At 38.9% G+C, this 14,491-nt stretch overlaps 1 pseudogene; it reads right to left on the bottom strand.

Annotated features, from left to right (window-relative positions):
* Positions 1–474: 474 nt before the first annotated feature.
* LOC111187738 (centrosomal protein of 72 kDa pseudogene) lies at positions 475–1,848 on the bottom strand (annotated as a pseudogene).
* Positions 1,849–14,491: the final 12,643 nt, after the last annotated feature.

A 14,491-nucleotide genomic window follows, 5' to 3' on the forward strand; every position in this document is an offset into this window, starting at 1 on the left:
GGCATTTCTCGCTTCCTTCTTCACGCGGAACAGAAGAGACTTCCAGCTCCTGCTGTCCTCCAGAGGCCTTTCTAGATGCTGCCTCGGGCAATCCATCTCCTTCCCAGTGTCAGCGAGTTCCTATACCACCTCACTCATTATCACGCCATACTGCTGCTGTAGCTCAGCAAGGTGACTGTGCAAAGATTTCTTTTCCAGAGTCAGGTAGCGAATTTCTTCATTCACAACTGTTGAACAGTCCTGAGTGGCTGTAGATGTGGGGGGGAGTGGGCAGGAGGTGGTGGTTGGCTGTGTTCCAATAAAGCTTTATTTACAAAACAGGTGGTGGGCTGGATTTGGTAGGTGGCCTATAGTTTGCTGCCCTTTGCCCTAAGTGATATAACAACTCCATGGGACAGAGAGGGATGAGGAAACTGGATAGTTAGGACTAGAAAACGAGCTAATGATTTGATAAACTCTGATAAACCAGAACGTTTTGAATTAGGAATTAGGAGACCAGCTTCCAGAGCCTGCTTGGCCATTAAGTTACTATGTGGCCTTAAATAGGTCTTTTAACCCCTCTGGGTCCAGTTTTCTCCACTGGCAACTTGGGCGTTGGATTGGCTGTAAATTCTTGAACAGATGGCAACACGTGTCTTGCCTGGGTGAGGAACACTTCGTCGCTGTGCAGGGGCCGGCAGCCACTCCAGTACCTGCCCATCAGGTTGAGGAGAGCTGCCAGGAGCCTCACCTCCAGGGCGGCCTTCTTCACGGGCAGGCGGCGCAGCCGGGTGCAGGTTGGGACACACCTCGCTCACACCAGGGGGAGGCCTCTGCTCTCACGCTCCAACGAGCTCCACCGTGGGCCAGGGCGCCTCGCTCCAGCCCTCTGAACCATTCCTCCGGCTCAGACCCTCCTTCAGGCAGCTCAGACACTACTGGTCTGAAGGCGCCCGGAACCTCCTGCCTGGCATCCTTCACTTCCTGTACTTTTTTGGTAGTGGGCAAGGGATGTAACACCTTTTGGGTCAACGAATTCGACTCCAAAGAAGGGACTGCGTCCTCAAGGTCTGTGGAGGCTGAGGGAGGGGCGAAGTGCTGGCGGGGCGGGAGCGGGGGACGCTCGCCAACTCGCTGTCCTGCAGCCCCAGCTCTGCACAAACGGCCCTCGCACGCCCGCACGCTCCTCTTCTTCTCGGGGGCCCTGCCACCGGGAGTCCCCACACTGGTGCTGTACTGCCTGAGGACTCGGCAGGGGCTGCGATTCTTGGGAGCTCTGGAAGCAGGCCTCTCACTCCTTCCAGCTGGAGCTCGCGCTCCCCGGAGGTTTGCTCAAGTCCCGCTTGCACTTGGCAATGAGGTTCAGGACCGCCTCGTCATCTGCGTCCATGACCGAGCACTTCTTGGTCGAGCGGGCAGTGCACTTGGCTCTGGAGTGGCGCGGTCTTTCGACGCTGAATACGGCTGGGAAACTCTGCTTTGAAGCCATTGATTCCTCATCGAAGTAAAAAAGCAGCCGGGACGCTTACTGCTCGCCCCTCCCTCACAGGGCGGTCGTCCAGCACCAACCCCTGCCCCAGCCTCGCTCCCGCGCAGCCTATCCCCGGGCGCATGCGCACGACGAAGAGGCGGGAGTCAGACTCGCTCTTCACCGCCGGGTTCAGCCGGAAGTCAAGGAGCAGAGGCGGAACACTTCCACCGGGGAGGAGATACGCTGGTAGCAGAGGTTGAGACTCTCCAGAGAGTCAGGCCCTCGATACCCTCCAGACTAACCAAGGAGTTTCGTGAGAGATCTAGAGATCTGAGACCTGTTAAGCTCACCAAAGAATTTCCTAGGTGAGTCATCTTTTCTTGGTAAATTCCAGGAATAGATCATGACCGAAATCAAATGGTGCGCACCTGCCCGCTGCTGCGCCTCTTAGCAAATAATTTTTAACTTATTGCAATGTTCTGGGCCTCTGTTTATTAAATAGTGATTTTTATTACCAGTTTTCTAAACAAATGTAGCAAGTTTATCATACTTGGGGCCAAAGAAATATCAGATTAATTATTTTTACTTCTAAGTTAATTTTGGTTTCATATTTTAGTTTCGTTCCTTGTCTTTAGAGTGACAGCTAATGATTGATGCATGTAAGTTCAGAGAAATATGTGGAGGTGACTAAAAGGATTCAGTAAGGAACATTTAGGACAAAATGTGAATTAAGCAGAAATACAGCAGAAGGGCTTCTGTGGTTTTATTTTGTCTTGCCTTGTTTTTAAGTGTATTTTTTATTTTGTTTGGGGATGAAACGGAGGCAATTATTTATATGGAAGGAAGTTAGATATCTATCCTTTGGGATTGATAAGTATCAGGTTTCAAAAATTGCTGTGTAGAGTTTAGTAGTGATACTTAACTTTGCTTTGAAAATTAGTCTGACAAGCCTTGAGCTTTGGTCATATAAGTGCCCATGCACAAAATTGGCTTAACGGATCTGCGTATTCAAAATATGCAGCCACAAATTTATTCTCTGAGAAATCTTACGGGGAGTTAGCTCTATTATTCCAGATGCCTTATATTCTCAGACAAGTGCTTTAAAATACTTGGAATTATTTCAAGATGTTTGACACTAATGTAAGTAAAAACAGCTAAAGGCCATTTTAAATGGCAAATTCTAGTTACATATATAGAATCTTAAAGTCTGTTTGTATCTGTAACAGTGTTAGACCAGGATTTGTCTTCTGCCTCCCCAATGTTATAAATGTTCACTTTTGCTTTTATGAACTGTATTACTCTAAAATCAATAGATTTTGCCTAGTTGATTAGATAAATGGAACCAATTAAACAATTAATTTTTTAAAGTGTTAGGGTGAACTCAAAAGTGTGTTTTTGTGGAATTTTCATCTGTAGTTGGAACATTTTGTAGAACTATCAAGGATATGTAATACTCTGTATTTTTTTAGCTTACCAACCTCTTAAAGTACAACAGTATATCTTGGAGAACTATGGCAGGAAAGAAGATCATTTTTTGATCTTACTCCATATTCTTACTTCCAAGCATTTTGAATGGAGATTCACTGAGCCATTGCCGGAAGACTGTGCACAGCTGCTTGCTGTGGCGCTATTGCAGATTTTCAGAGAGATTTGTGTAGAAGTGAATGTAACGGAGAATAAGGGCTGTCGCTGTAGCCGTACGTGTATGCAGTGGATGATAGGAACAAAGTAAGATGTTTACGATACTGCCCCCACTCTTTGGTGAGACTTGGGGTGTTTTTGGTGTTGAGATACTCTTACTTCACATACAGGTTTTGGGATCATGGTGCAAGTCAGTAATAGGGTTCCAAATTGCTTCTCTTTATATGGACCATTTAAGAGCTTCTAAATGAAGGTTAAGTCTCAACAGTGTTTTTTAAGTACGCTTCTAGTTTGTCTTCTGGCTTGCTGAGATGCCTGTTACCTTTTTATGTTAAGCAAAGGAAATTGAATGGTTTAGCTAATAATTCAACTGATAGGATACCCAATTTGTAAATATGAAAATGGCTGTTAGAAGTGGTGTTCATATACGTTCAGTGGTAGTCCATGGATCACAGTGGATGCTTTAACAAGCAAAATTCAACAATTTTTTTTCCCTCTTTTTACCTTATATGCTTGTCTGCTCTTACCTGACCAGTGGTATATATTTTTTTCTCCTAATCCCATGCTTCCACCATTTTCTGTTGGAAAATCAAAGAGATGTGGTAGTAAATGATCATCTGAGATCAATATGAGTACAAAACTCATCAACTAGGATGTATATAAAACAATGTAAATAAAAATTTGTAAATTAGCGGGAATTTTATCTTACATAGGAGAGTGTGATAAGAGTGTATATCGTTTCTCATTCTCTTTCCTTTGGTAGAAATTTGTGTGTCAGGAAATGATCTAGCTCTTTGGTTTTGGGCTAGAAATAGTCAGCAGAGCTGACTGCATAGTGGGATAACAGAGGAACTGGAAATAGGATTTATCAGTTATGTTAATGACAGTTCTTATTTATATAGCCTTTCAGTGCCTGATATGACTTTAATTCTTTAGTTGGACATTAGTTTTTTTAAGTTTAGATTCTTGGAAGCAGTAAGTTAATACACTGTTATATTAACAGAACTCCATTGTTTGATTCTAAGTCAAAAAGGTTAAAAATATGACTTATTGATTGTAAACTGAAGTCTTGCCCTTTCCTATTTTCAGGGTTATTATTAACCTTTTCCTACCAAAAAAGAAGAAAAAGCCCTGAAATTGTATATATCTCAATGTGACTCTAAACCCCATGTGTATGAGATATGATAAATAATAGCTCTTAGTTCAGTTTAAGCATATCTCAGTTGGCTTCTGTAAATAAAGTTGTTCATTATGGATTGTAAAAGATAGAAAAGACATAAGTAATCTTTTAATTACAGCTATTTCCATTTTTGCTCTACTAAAACATTTATCTTAACTTCATTTCAACTTCATAAATGTGTGTTAATAAGCCTTCCAGATTTAAAGAAAAGAAAGTTTCCCCAAATATTCTGAATTAAAAGTCAGAAACCTCCACTTTTTAAATTACAGACATTTCTTTTAGATTACACACAAGGCCCTGTACCATTTTATGAATTCCTTACTTTATAATGTAAACAAGAATACTATCTAATAGTTTGCTTTTCTGCTTTAAATTGCTTTTAGTAAGCATTTTATATTACATTCAAAAATGATACAGACTTAATATTAATCAGTCATTCAGTTGATAGAGAAAGTTAACAATGTTTTATGCTAGGAGGAAAGTTTCGTCATTGGCAGCAACTTGTACCACTCCACAGAAAAGGAGGCAAGTGCTGGTAATTATTATGCACAGAGAAAAAAGAGTTAGAAATATTTGGTAAAGCAGCTTTATCTTTATTTTCGAATAGATTTACTCTGATTTTTCGTCTTCAGCCCATTAGATTTTAGAATGGAGTTTGGCTGGGCACATATTAAGAAAGTATGTTTTATTTGTTTTGTTTTTGTTTTTTTAAAGAAGACATTCATTATATTGAACCATTTTTTTCTTTTTTTCTTTTCTGTTGCATACCACTTTTGTGATTATAATGTTATTTCTTGGTTTTGATATCTTTGGACAGAAAAGTATATCCATTATCTTAAATTAATTTTTTCTTATCTTTGAAGCTCAGTCTATAAATGTGTTATTAAAAAAGAAATTACTTGGGTTTTCATTACTTAAATACTTGAAAACTGAAATTAATAACATAAAATGAATTAGATTTTTCTGAATGGCTTTTTTTACATGAAAAATTTTCATTTCTGGATCATCTATAGAAAACCTACAGCCAATGTCATACTTAGTAGTGAAATACTGAGTAATTTCTCCCTGAGATAGAAGCAGGGCAGGAATGCCCACTCTTTCTACCTCCACTCCACATTATACTGGTTGTCCTAACCCTTCCAGTAAGGCAAGAAAAAGACATAAATTCATAAACATGCAAAAGGAAGAAATAAAACTCTCTATTTTCAGATTACTTAATTGCTTGCATAAAAAATGATAAGAAATATAAAAATAACTACTAGAATTAATCAATCCTAGCACAGCCCAAGATACAAGATTATTTTACAAAAGTCAGCAAAAATGTCCTGTATTATCTGCATAAAGCAGTTATCAGTTTTGCGTTGAAGAGTTTTTATCAAGCCCCAAGCCTTATTATTAGGTGGATATTATATTCAAATTCACATCATATTCACATATGAACAAAAACACATTATTAATTAGGTTTGAGTTTTGAAATAAATGGACAGGTAAGGAAAATCGATAGAGATAAGGTAGCTGGGTCCAGACTGCAATTGCTTAATGCAGAGACCTACTCAGATGCTACCTCTCAGAAATATTTACAATATATTTTTTTTCTTTAGAGTTTTGAAAGTACACTTCAAGAAAGGCCTTCTGATATCTATTCCCAATCCTTACTTAGCTACACGATTACAACCAAAACTGGGAATAGAATTCTACTCTACAGGAAATAAGCTATCCTACAATAAAGATCTTAATAAACTGCACTTCATAATTTTCCTTAGTATTCTAAATAGCATGTTTACATCTGTGTTACCATGCATGCATCACATGGTTCTTTTATTTTGCTGGTCACGGTGTTGTATTTTGTACTCTGTATTTTGGCTGTATTTACCTGAGGCACATTTCTAGCTGATTTCTTATTGAGAGAGAGCACAGCTACCCTTTGGAGCTGGTCTGAACCATTGCTTCCATTTCCTCATCCTGCAAATTAGCGTTCTTTTCTAGAGCTCATGAAAGTCTTAGCTCTTCTGGGAGCCTTGGACTTCAAGGTCAGAGATTTACCCCACTGTCTGAACAGGAAGTGAAGAGATTGTCTCGGCCCAGATAGAGTCTGACCTGAATTTGCTCCTCGCAGGCTCGCAATTTACACTTGTTCCCCCTGAGTTTGCTTTCTCCTGAGTTTTCCATTTATCTAGAAAGAACTTCCTGTGGCCTAACCTATTAAACACTAGATGGGCTGAGGACTATGTGCTCCAATCAAAAGAGGCATTCAATAAATATTCGTTTAATACAGCCTATTCAACAAATTATCTTAGAAGTTCCAACTTCTTACCCCACTGGAGAGTCTAACACTTGAGAAATAACTGCTGCTAGGAAACTTTTAAAAGCAAAGAAGAAACCAAATTCCATATTAAATTTTAAATGTTTAATATTTAATAATATTTCTTATCCAGGTGCTATACTGTATAATAATGGCATATAGTTCCCCACCACAAGAAATAGGTGTGAAACATAAGATAACTTGATTATCTCAGTTCTCCTTTTATCCTTATAGTTTTATGATTATATAATATTCGCCGTTTTAATTTCACATACATTATCACCTCTTTCAATTCTAATCATGAATAAACATATTTCAAGGTGTACCATAGAATGTAGGACAAACTTTAATAGGCTATTATGAGGTATATATATATATACACACACACACATACACACTTGACATTGCATTGTATATCTCTACTTTCAAACTTTTTGGTATTAACATTACTTTCTTTTTCTTAGTTAGGGACTATTTTCTTACTATCAACAGAGCTCAATGAATTAAGTTCAAGTGAAAGAAAAAAATGTAAGAATGTCTCATAAAACTCAATGGTAGGAGACACAGTCAGGTCTCAAAAAGAACTGGAACCAGGGACTGAAAGTCAGTAAATGAGGTTATTTGCTCCCTCTCTTCTGTTGTTGGAGGGTGGTAGAATTAAAATGGAAAAAAGGGGGGCAATTGAGAAAAATAGGAAATTCCTTTTTATATCAGCTAAATGTTTATCCTCTAAACCAGGGTTTCTCACCCTCAGCACCGTTGGCACTTTGAGCTCAGGAACCCTTTGTAGTGGGAGGCCGTCCTGTGCATTGGAGGATGTTTAGCAGCGTCCTGGACCTTTACACTAGATGCCAGTAGCATCCTCACTCATCCCTTCCTCCCCACCCATGTGGCAACTGACAATATCTCCAGACACTACCAAATGTCCCACTGGAGGAAGACTGTCCCTGCTTGAGAACCACTGCTCTAAACTTACCCTGAAAGCACTTTTAAATAAATTATAAATAATTTAAATAGAATCACATATGTGTACGTATGTAAGCAGGCATGTATGTATTAGAATTATCTCAGAGAACCTTAGGCCAGTAGATCTAATAAACTAAACCAGTAGTTCTCAAAATTTTCCCTCAAATTATATTTTATTTATTCATTTGTTTATTTATATTCCCATCTCTCCCTTCCACAATTAGATCCCCACATCCCTGTGTCTCATGGTAAATCACAAAAAGATATTCCATTACAACCGATAAACAGCTGGACTATCACCATGACTCTTGTTTTGATCAATTCTAATGTGATAGTAAAAGAAATTATACACACAGTAAGCACAGAAAATATTTTAACTTGTTTTAGTCAGTTGCATCGGTTTCTACCAGCACCTTAATAAAAGTGTTTTTAAAATTACTAAGTTGAAAGATTTCACATCATGTACTATGAAACTTTGATCGTGATTTGTTTCAGGTAGTAAATTGAAAGCTAAAGTACTTGTGAGGTGGGATGTGGGGACCCAAGTGCTTGAATAATCAGCCACTGAATCATACATACAAGCTTCTCTTTCTAGGAAAAGGCAATAAATAAAAGCTAGAGAAACATAACCGTACATTCATAAATATTGTGTACATTCTCTGTGTTCTGTTCTCTTCCCTGTGAATTGTAAAATTTGTTTTCAGGAACCCAGATTGTATGAACATAATCACACCCTTTAGACTAAGAGATTTGTGAGGACATAGAAAAACATTTCAGCAGCTCTGGAGGAAAAAATCTGGAAATTTAGGGCTCTGTCCTCTGCCCAGGAAGCTGGCAAACCCCACACAAAAGAGAGGCAGCAAATTGCAAAGAGTAATTCTGCTCCTGTAAAATTTGTGCTTGAGTTGACCCTGCTCCGTACTTTCCCCACACCTCTGCCCACTCTGTATGTAACCCCAGCTTGTGATTGAATCCTGCTGTTTATTTTAACTTGGAAATTTCCAATATCGATTTCTTGGTTGACCTGCTTCTCCATTCTTCAGCCCACAACTTAGCTTCTTAGCTCACAGTCATTCTTTCAAGAAGTGCTCTCTATTATCTCAAACGGTGGGGATCCAATGAAAAAGGGAAGGATGGTCTACATGGGAAGGTGAACATTGAATAATTACAGTATGGAGTGATGAGTACTGTGAAAAGGAAATTATGGGGGAGTCTTCTGGGTTGAACTATACCCCCCAAAAAGATATATTGAAGTTCTAACCCCCAGTACCTGTGAATGCCACTTTATTTGGAAATAGAGTCTTTGCAGATGCAATCAAGTTAAGTTGAGGTCATGAAGGTGGGCCCTAATCCAATATGATTGGTATCCTTGTAAGAAAAGGAAAATGCCATATGAACACAGAGACACAGAGAGAAGGCCACGTGATGACAGAGGCAGAGATTAGAGTGATGCGGCTACAAGCCAAGGAATGCCAACTATGCTGGCCACTTCCAGAAGCTAGGAAGAGGCCAGGAAGGTTTCTACCCAGAGTCTAGAGAGAGCATGGCCCTGCTGACATCTTGATTTTGGACTTCTAGCCTCCAGAACTGTGAGAAAATAAATTTCTGTTGTTTTAAGTCACGCGGTTTGTCGTACGTGGTTATGGCAGCTCTAGGAAACTGGAACAGGGGGTTATAGGAGCATAGAGCAGTGGGGGTGAATCTAATCTGAAATTCAGGCAAAACTCCTAAGGAATTTGTATTTAAGCTAAAATCTGAAGGTTGAGTAAGAATCCACTAGCAAAGAAGAGGAGGGGGAAACACCTCAGACAAAGGGAATGGTGTATGGAAAGGCCTGAAGGCAAGAAAAACAAGATCTCATTAAACAACTGAAAAAAGTTCAACTTGGCTAATGGCCAAGTGTGACTGGAAGGGTGAACAGAGAACAGTCTGGAAATATGCACTGGATCCAAGTCAGGGAAGGCTCTGAATGACATGTTAAGGAATATTCACCCTATCCTGAAGACGATGGAAAGTCATTGAAAATATTTGAGTAGAGAAGCAGTATCCTCAGGAATCATGTTTGATTTAATAAAACACTGCAGCTACAGCATGAAGAATGGACTCGATGGGGGCAAGACTGCAGGAGAGGAGGACAGTTCAAGAGCTACTGCATGTGAGATGCTGCTAGCCCTAGCTAGGGTGGTAGCTGTAGGATGGAAATAAATGGACAAGTATAAAGAATTAAGAAGTATTTCGAGAACTGAATCAATGAGGGTTGATGATTGACTGGACATGGAAATGAAGAAAAGGGAAGAGGACAGAGGACTTACTGATGAGTCCAAACTTTCTGCTTGGTTAAGACAGTGGATGGGGGTGCCATTTACTGAGAAAGAATACAAAAGGGGAAGCATAATGTCCTTATTGACTTTGATGTGTCCATAATGGCAGTTAGATGAATTGGGCTCAGGAAAGAGGATTAGGATGGAAATATAGATTTGGGACTCATTAGTATATAGCTGAGAACTGAACCTATGCTATAGGATAAAGTAGACTAGAAAGAAGACATAAAATGAGAAGAAAAGAAAACCAAGGATAGACACAGAAGACACCAGCTTTTAATGGCGTGCACATAAAGACTAAACTGAAAAAGAGCTAATAGTGGATAGTCAGGGTAAGGGGAGAAGAGGTTAGAAAGTGATGTCCTAGAAGACAGAGGAGCATTTCCAGAATGATTCACAGTGTCAAATAAGTAAGATCAAGATTGTCAAAGTCACTAAAATTGTCAACATGGAGCTAGAGAGAGGCAGAGTGGAGGCTAAGATTTCAGTGGGTTAAGGAAAGAATCAGGGAGGAGAAGTGAAAGGCACTAATTCTTTTTAAAAACTTGGGAGGGAAAAGAAAGCTACAGATGGAGCTTAGCTCAAGAGAGATGCAGGATTGATGTACATTTTTAATATAAAAGAGACTGTAGAATCTTTGCTGGTAGGAAGGAGAGAACAATACTGAGGGAGCATCAGTGATGCAGGAGATAGAAGAGAGAAGTGATGGTTTTTGGAGGAAAGTTTCAGAGAAGAGAGAGTTTGGATTTTAGACCATATACAGGAGAGTCATCTCATCATCTGAGGAGAGGAAAGGAGATGAGGGAGGTAAGGGAGTTTTTAGGTGAGGGTTTCCGATATACAATAGGGAGAAATGTCGATTGGGAGAGTTCCAGCTTGATGGCCTTAGTTTTCTCTGTTGAGAGTAGGAGGAACGGCGATTGGAAAACTGAAAAGAGTGGTTGAATTTGGAAATGACAGCTCTATAGAATCAGAAGGTGTCATCGAAGTTACATAAAAAGATGAGAGACTTTGAGAGCAAGTAGTTTTAAAAGTTACCCCAACAGCACCAATAGTAAAATATCCAGACATTACCCTACTAGGAGGAAAAAACTAATGTCTATTGTGTACGTACTACATACTCCAGGATGTTTAGATATTATCTCATGTAATCCTCATAACAACACTAATTAATTAGGTATTAAATTATTATTCCCACTTTACAACAGAGGAGACAGAATCTCAGAGCCATTAGTATTGGATGACAGGTGATCAGGTAAAAAAACATTGCAGGCTAAAAAGTTAGTGACATTTGTTATTATTCTGTACAAGCAGTTGGTGAAACTGTCATCTACAGTATTTAAGGTGGCATGCCACCCATACCCATGAAAACCGTGCATTCCATGAGAAGAGGTTAGGAAAAGCCAGCAGGTCAGTGTGAGGTTTCTGTTGCTTTCAGAAAGACTCTGTGGGGCTTCCCTGGTGGCGCAGTGGTTGAGAGTCCACCTGCCAATGCAGGGGACAGGGGTTCGTGCCCCGGTCCGGGAAGATCCCGCATGCCACGGAGCGGCTGGGCCCGTGAACCATGGCTGCTGAGCCTGTGCGTCCGGAGCCTGTGCTCTGCAATGGGAGAGGCCACAACAGTGAGAGGCCCGCGTACCGCAGAAAAAAAAAAAAAATTGTCAATCACTATGTTGTACACCTAAAACTTATGTAATATTGTACATCAACTATACCTCAATTAAATTTTTTTAATTTTTAAAGAAATTTTAAAATAATGATCAAATTGCAGATGATTTGGAAGGAGACTTTTTATAAGTAAATAAACGTATTGTAGACTTTATGATCCACAACAAAGAGCCTCAAAGAAAAATAGCTTGGTCTCTTTGAGTATTGCATGAAAGCATTTTTGTTCAAAGTTTCTCCCCATAAAATAAAACACGAGTTTATTTTTTTTACCATAGTTTATTTTTTTAAACCATGCAGTTGCACACATAAAAATAGAAAGCCAGTTTGAGCATGCAATAACCTAAGAAAGTTCTGGTACAAGAAAATAATCACACTTCACAAAGATGATTAATGAAAGGAGAAAACATTTTTGAAAGAAAAGAAATACTATGAATGATGGTCTTTTAATATTCTCTACTAGTAAATCAATACTTGCTATACTTGGGGAGTGTGTGATTTAGATCACATTGTTGTGTATCTCTTGCTTTTCATTTTCCAGTTGCTAAATATCCAGATTTCCACACACATCAATTTAAGAAATGTTTTATTGCTTGAAAAGAGAATTTATTGCTTGAAAGAGTCAAGGCTGTTCTTGTCTTGCATTATGCAAGCAGGCTCTTAAATAATCACTCCAGGGATAAATTTAAAATGAAACTTTATAACCTCAGGATTAAGTCTTAAATTACATATATATAGATAATAAATAGATAATTATAAATAAATAGTTTGTGTGTCTACACACATATATATGTGTGTTTTAGTTTACGATATATAATGTACATAGAACTCAAGAAAGAAAAATATTTTGACTCATTTGGAATGGCTGGTTACAATGTATCTATATTCTTGAAGATGAGATAAAATACTTCAGTTTCAAATTCAGGTTCTGTGTTTATTGAAAACTCTCTTGTCCCAGGTATCATGCTAGACCTTTAAATACCTTACTTCTCACATAATCTCCACAATCATGAGATAGATATTATTCCTCATTTTATGGATAAAGAAGGTAAACCTTGATGACATTGAGTGAAATGGTTATTATTACTAAAGTTATTAGCACTTGAACATTCAAAGGGAGTCACGTGGAAAGATAAGAAAATCACAAAATCCTAATCCTTCTGGAATTGTCACCTTTAAAATTATCCTTAAATGTATTGATCTAGTCTTTGTTCAAAAATTACATGTTTCTCTGGAATGAGAAAACATTTAATTTATAAGAAAAATTATAGGCTAACATCTGGAGGCTGATGTTTATACACAATACAGGCATAAAACAGATGCTTTAGTAAGAGGACGGCAAAGAGCACAAATGCCTGAATGATGCTATTGCCACTTTCAGGACCCAGCGATCACAGTGGGTTGGATGACCTGTCTATAGTCTAGAATGACTGGAGCCACTGAAGACAATATTTTTAATAGAAAAGTTATCTACAGATTGCATTCTGACTGACCTTCAAATTAATCGAGCTGCTGGGCATTTTGCTCATCATTCTTCATCAGGACCCAGACACACTGGGTTGTCTCCATGTATGACAATGACTCAGACTCTTCTAAAGTCATCTATAGAAAGTAGGAATGAATATGTGTATATCCATCTGCACAGTTTCTCTCAGCCTAAATTGATGAGAAACTGGCAGAGAAATAAAATATATGTAAGAAGCACAGAATGGATATCAAACCCTGGCTTCATTAACAGGAGACAATATAGTAAAATATGCAAAATAGACCTGGTGCTTTAACCTAGTCAGGTTTCCAGAGGCCAGTGCCCTTGCAATAGCACAAAGCTAGAAAGTCAGTAGCAATGTGATTTCAGCCCACTGATAAAAGCTCAAGCCAACATTAAAGGTAAGGGATAACTGATTAAGTGATCAAGCATCACAGTGTTTTGTCATTAGCTGTGTTATTAAAAGTAGGACATGCAGGTAGAATGTTCTGCTTTTGCTTTTGTTTCTTGACAATCACTTGAGAAAGTGAATACAAGAAGGTATTGGTATGCAGTGTGGCATAATCAGAGGTCTCTTTGGGGCTCCAGATCATTGTTAGTGACACTGTCAGTTTCCAGTTCTTGGCTTTTAACTGTCTTCTTTTTTCTACCTCTCTGTCTATTTTCTATATCCTCATTTTCTCCCTCACTTGCTCTTACTTTCTTCAGCCCAGCTGGTAGAATGAGCTCTCGATGTGCATTTTGTTCATTCTGTTCTTGGTTTTGTTCCCTGGTTCTTGGTTCTCTTTCCAGCCCCGTCGATACTCCACCTGTGATTTTGTTTACATTACTCAATCCTACTTATGCCTGATTTTCCATTCTGCAAAATGGTTTGTAGGAAATAGAGCATCCTTTGGTGTATTTATTAAAAAGTGTTTGTATAAAGCTAACAATTCTATAATTAAAGTAATCCTTACATCCTATAATAAACAGCTATCTGACCTTAGCCATATCTATTAAATATGCTGAGGAAGGTGTGCAATTTATTATTTTTAGAAGTAAAAATTCTCTGAAACAATGCATTGTCATGATGTTTAAAAAAGCCAAGAACATACTTCTCGGGCTGGTGAGTGCCGGTCGGAGGATATGGGGAGGGGGAAGGGTGAGCTGTGACAAAGCGAGAGAGAGGCATGGACATATATACACTACAAAACTTAAGGTAGATAGCTAATGGGAAGCAGCCGCATAGCACAGGGGTATCAGCTGGGTGCTTTGTGACCGCCTGGAGGGGTGGGATAGGGAGGGTGGGAGGGAGGAAGATGCAAGAGGGAAGAGATATGGGAACATATGTATATGTATAACTGATTCACTTTGTTATATAGCAGAAACTAACACACCATTGTAAAGCAATTATACCCCAATAAAGATGTTAAAAAAAAAAAAGCCAAGAACATTAGAAAACTCTACTAGAAAATAAAGTCCTAGGAAAGGAAAATTGAAC

The sequence above is a fragment of the Delphinapterus leucas genome, chromosome 5, assembly GCF_059928025.1.
Source record: "Delphinapterus leucas isolate spDelLeu-1000000601 "Yukka" chromosome 5, BTC_Dleu_Yukka2, whole genome shotgun sequence".
In the NCBI taxonomy this organism is placed as follows: Eukaryota; Metazoa; Chordata; class Mammalia; order Artiodactyla; family Monodontidae; genus Delphinapterus; species Delphinapterus leucas.